A 5,680-nucleotide genomic window follows, 5' to 3' on the forward strand; every position below is an offset into this window, starting at 1 on the left:
ACCACGATATTTTGCGTCCCTTGTTTTTATAATAATTTATCATCATCTAATTATAATATTTGATTTTTTTTTTGGATTCACCAAATTAAATTTGAAAATTAAATATTCTTAACTGAGAACTGCAATAAAACTAATCAAGACCGTGGTTTACATTTTCTTATACTTTTATGAACTATTTTTTAAAAAATAACGTAAAAAATAACGTGAAATTCACGTTAACGGAGCGGAAAAATTAACGCGTTAATTAACGCGTTAACTTAACGGCAAAAAGTGAAGCTCCGTTAACGTTTTGGATAACGCTAACGTTTCGAAAATCCACTAACGTCACTATCTAGTGGCGACCACTTTCATCGATCGGGGTGGGACCCAGCATTCTTGCTGGATTACTAGTTTCGGTGCCTTTTCACCAGGGCTTTGATGGCGATGTCTCCAATGAAGATTTCGGGTAGCGCCCCAATCTTCATCCGCGTTCCAAATTTTTCTAAAATGTCCTTGTACAGAAGTAAGGATCAATTCGATGTCGCCGTCCAGCACCAAAGCCTTCCCCACGACGCTCATCCTCCCATCTGACACCGACAGCATTGCAGCTCCTCCCGGTTGAATTTCCTTGCCGTCCACTGCCCCTAAGCGATTTGTGCACCAGGGTGTCACTGTTGTCTCCAGTTCTTTCACTAATTTGGGCTAACATACGGACACTACCGCACCCGTATCTATTACGGTGGGCACCCTTTTTCCCTAGCACAATACGTCTAGCACTACCATCCTCTGGATGGTAATTTTCAGGATTGGCCAAGCTAATACCTCCAGGTCTACGTGCTCCATCCCTACTAGGCTAATTAATTGCTTGCCCTCCGAGAGGTCGGCAGTTCTAAAAAGTACAAAAAATGGTGTGTTTTTTTCCCTTTTGATATGTCTTTTTTAGCACTTCCCGCCCCTTGTTTATCTTCCGTAACCTCTACTCCCCCTTTTTCCTTTTTCTTACCCCTCCTAGCACTTTTTTCATTTCGTTCCTTTTTTGTCTTTTTTTTCCCCTTTTTGCCTTTTTCTTGTTGCACTAGTCCCCTTTTTGTCTTTCTTGTTGCACTGTTTACCATTTTTTTTGCACAAACGGTGAAAATGACAAGGCTAAAGCTAGGTTGCCAATTTTTTTTATTTCTCAAGTAAATTCAAAAAAAGGTTAAGTTGATCGGTTGTCGATTCTGACAAGCGAAGGGAGTTCTCTTCATCCAAAATAGGCATAGGGACACTGCATACATAAAATTTACACGGAAAATACCCGTTACTTATCATTGGAGTCTCCTCAAGTTTTCCCGTGATGGTTCCATCAGACCGTTGGATGTTAAACCAAGAGCAAAGAGTCTAAACATCGCAATTTTCCCCAGCTTCATCCCAACTCCATTCAGAAACAAACCTCTCATTCGTTCTTCCGTTAACATGAGTTAACACTTCTATTCTACCAAGGAGATAGTCGTCTCTTTCGATCGTTTCAAAAACACACCAATCGCCTTGTTGGATGGCTGCTTTTTCTACTGTTGTGACGTGTAAATGCCGTAAATCCGGTGTGCTTGCAGGTTGCTTAACGCGGATTAGTCGTTTGGAACTACGTGTCGTTACGGAATTTTCCAGAAGCCAGGTTATGGTTTGTTTGAGAACTGCCCTCGTGTTACCAGCGTTATCGGTAACCAGAGCGTACCACGTTTCTTCTAGATTGGAGGTGTGCGCATCAGAAAAATCTGTTTTGAAGGATGCATTGTTGACTTTTCCTAGAGACTCTTCAAGAACCTCCTCCTCACTCGGTAGAGTAGACAGTACGGACGGAATTGTAGAAGGCGACTCGGTAGTGGCTTCTGTTGCCTCGCAATCGTCGGATTCATCAAGTAACGTGCAATCATACAAATTGCGAGGATGAGGACCTGCAATAGAGGGGACTATTTTTTTCTTCTTTGCATTTGTCGGATTAAGCTGTTGACTCAAATCTTTTGGGAAGTCAAATTTATCCTTTCCTTTGGCACGTAAGCCTAAATGAGTTTGTGATATAGGCAACGTATGTGTAAGAGCGTTGAGAATTTCACTATTTTATACCTAAAGTAGCCAGTGCATTCTCAGCATCGTTTCGTGTTCTTAAAAGGACATCATTGATTTGCTCTATTCCGGACATCGTAAATCTTGGGTGGCTTTGCGTGTCTTCAAACGCACGCGTAAACCGGGGGAAATTGAGATCATCTTTTACTCCTTTTGCAGTTAATGCAATATGTGCATCGACCCTAGCAAAGCGTGTTACAAAGCAATCCCTAGCTGTAAAATTGACTTGGGTAGACCCCGAGGAACTAAGAGATCGGGCAGACCTGTAAAAATATAGATACTAATACGGTGTGTTGTAAAGGAAGCATTAAAACAACCAACCTAAAGTAACTTTCCGCTGGCTGGCTGCTGATATGCCATGGTTTGATATCTTCTGGTCGGTCAGTTAACTCAAGAAAAACCAGCACAAGGCAATGGGCATTGATCTCAGCCGAAAGGTAACAGTTTAAAGTTACAAAATTCTCGGAGAGTGTGTACATTTTGTCACAGCAAATCCAGTAGCGCCATAAACGAAAACTGAATACGACAAACCAAATGCGGTATATTCTTTCTTCCGGATCCAATTGTTTATCGAGGTAGCTCGAGGTTACAAAATGCATTAGTTTAAGGTAGAACTGTGTTCCTTCAGAATCTATGCGCACAAATAGGAAGCGTTATTGATTGTAACGATTGCTTATATTAAGTCTGACAGGGTGCAATAAACGTTCTGGGAACATTTTCCTTCGACAGCTTTCGAACGTGTGGTTGGCACAGTCTCTCACATGAGGCATAGTTCATTTTGTCTTTTGCGTTTAAATCCTCCGGTTTCAACAGATGAACGTCTTTACCAAACATCTGTAAAAGGGATTTCAAATGTGCTACACTAGCTATTTTATTGCCAATTGCCAAAAATTTTTCGGCCCTTAATATTCTGGCCCGCATTTTGGCAGCTAAACAGAAAAATTGATGATATTATTTAAACGGGGGCATAAAAACGTAAACAAAAGTAGTACCTTCGTGGATCGTGTCTTGATTCGAAATACCTCGACAAATGCGATTGGCGGCCCAAAAGGCCACAATTTTTTTAATGAATACATAAAGGCGTCTTCTGTTCTACACCCTGTAAAATATTGATTGTAAATTTAACGTTTTATTGGAAGCGGTTGAAATGTTATACTTTTTGGAGGTTTCTTCCCTAGCTCCAAGTCTTGTCGCTCCATTTTAAGCTCTCGTGCGTCGCCATCCGCTGAAAAGGACAGCATAACAATCCCTTCTGCTTCTAAAGCTGCTGCAATGGTCGCTTTCCACGCTTTCACATCTTCCGTAGTGAATCGGTTATCACTAGCAAAACTACAAATGCGCAAACCGGGTACATCAGCTAGGGGTTGCGCCATAACGACAACCACAAAGGACGCCCGAGGAAGAGTTTCAAACAGGTGGATGATATCCTCAGCGGTTTTCACCTTTGCCAAATTAGCGTTACGCAATCTATTTGGTTCCATCGGCAGGCTGAATCCCATTACACTGTTGGTCCCACAATCATATTCCCTTCGGCCTAATATTGCTGTCGCATCTTCACATATGCACACCGTTAAGGGCAAGTTGTTCAAAATCAAAAATTGTTTAAGACCTATCACATTAAGTGTGCCTTCGAGAACTGAAAAATCATACTTCTTTAGATGTTTTTGAATAGTGCGAACGCTGGGGAAAACTCCGGAGAAATTTTCAATTTGCATTTCATAGAAACGTCTTCCTCCGGTGAGGAAAGCAAGCATGCAAAACGTGTTCAACACATCGTCGCGATACCTAAATCCATATTTCTTTTTGCTTTCCATTGCTTTCCTTTAGTCATTGATCCGATCCAGCAACTTTTTATTTTCTTCACTGAGAGTAACGGCAGGCAAGTTACCCTCAGTTACTGAAAATTCACAGTCGAAGCTCCTTCTGTTGGGTCACTGGTTGGCAAGACGGGCGATTCGTTGGCCGGGGTTACATTCGGCTCAGCTGCTGTTGCAGGCACCGATCTGTGGCACATTTTCAAATGGCTGACAAAGTTAGTGGCTAACTTCCAACAACCGTTCGCTTCGTAGACTTGGAAAGGTTTGCGAATGTTGCAAGCAGTACACGTAATTCGGGGATTTATCAAGTCAATTTGGCACTGTGACGAATCATATTTAAGGTCATATTGCGTTTTTCCAGCCAACTGAAAAGATACTCAGTTAATGTCTTGCCTTTTCTCATAACCGGTTGTGAAGATTGTTGATTGGTCACTTGCGTTGCGTTTGAAGACGGAATTGATGTGTGACTCCCGGTCGCATTGCTTGGGCCAGCCGTGTGTTCCGTATTTGAAGGAGTAGATGAAGAAGAAGTGGAACTTGTCAATCGCATATCATTCCCGTCGTCTAGCCGATGTCGTTTGTTACTACTACCGTCCAGCGAAAAAAACTTCCACTTAAGCTGATCATACTCTGCAACAATTGTCTTCACCATGTCAACAGCAAGCAAAATTGCCGAGCGTTCACCAGGGAAAAATATAAAATCGCATGGGTCATTGGCGAACCACTCGCCGAAAGTCGCCGTTCTCTTCTGGCTGTCCATCTTGACATGGCGCTCCTTTTTTCCCAAAGTGGAGCGCACACATTTTTCGACTTCTTGCACGCCGGTTGCGCAATTGAAATTGGCTAGAGTCCTTGCATTATTATATCCAGTAAACCGAAAGATATTTTCTACGTGAGTGTTAAGCTCAATACCTCGTTGTTTTAACACTTTAAAAATATCTTCCTCCAAGTTACTCTTAGCCATCACAACTAATAAATCGCACACTTCACTATTTAAACAATACTCCCAACGTGTGGATCAGGATCAAACACTACGCCAGAAACTAAGTTGATGAGTCCAGCTGGTTTTGTTGGGCGTATTCAACAAAACCAGCTGACAGCCCTTAGGCCCATTTCCATGATTTGCATCAATTGCATTTTATGGAAAAGTTTTTCTTTTCCGTAACTTTTCCCCTTTTCTGTCTCTTTTATTCCCTTTTCTTTCTCCTTTTTCCTAAATTCCCGCTTATTTTCCTATTGCAACACCCATTTCTGCCTTTTCTACCTTTTATTTTCTCTTTGTTTCCTCAAAACACCCTGTAACATTTTCTCGTTTTCTTTAGCTTTTTTACCGCCAAAAACCTTACTTTTTAGAGCTGCCGACCTCTCGTTGCCCTCCCCCCTTCTCCGGCGAAGTGCACGTGCCATTGCCGTTGTTGTTGTTGTGACGCTTTTTCTTCTCCCTGGAAGCGCGGGCTGTCGTGACGCATATGTCCTATCCCCTCACAACCGTAGCACACGATCTTTCCCTCCGGCATCTGACCCCTCGAGCCCTCCTGACCGCTTGCTCTTGTTGGACACTCTGCATTTCTTGACACGACGGCTCGCATCAGTCCTTTCAAAAATTTTTCAATCCAGTCCATTCTCTCACTGCCCATTGACGATGCTTGTTTCCAACCACCAACCATCGCCCATTCCTCGTGCCTTGCTCGTGAGGTCATTCCAGATACCGTTTAATTTCTTGTAGGAGTTCATCGCAAGAGTTGGGTTTCAGAGTTTCTCCTGTAAGCTTGGCTTCAGAC

General features: G+C 42.6%; 1 pseudogene; it reads right to left on the reverse strand.

Annotated features, from left to right (window-relative positions):
* Positions 1-1,149: 1,149 nt before the first annotated feature.
* On the reverse strand, positions 1,150-4,863 carry LOC116933261 (annotated as a pseudogene).
* Between the last annotated feature and the right edge of the window lie 817 nt (positions 4,864-5,680).

The sequence above is a fragment of the Daphnia magna genome, linkage group LG10, assembly GCF_020631705.1.
Source record: "Daphnia magna isolate NIES linkage group LG10, ASM2063170v1.1, whole genome shotgun sequence".
In the NCBI taxonomy this organism is placed as follows: Eukaryota; Metazoa; Arthropoda; class Branchiopoda; order Diplostraca; family Daphniidae; genus Daphnia; species Daphnia magna.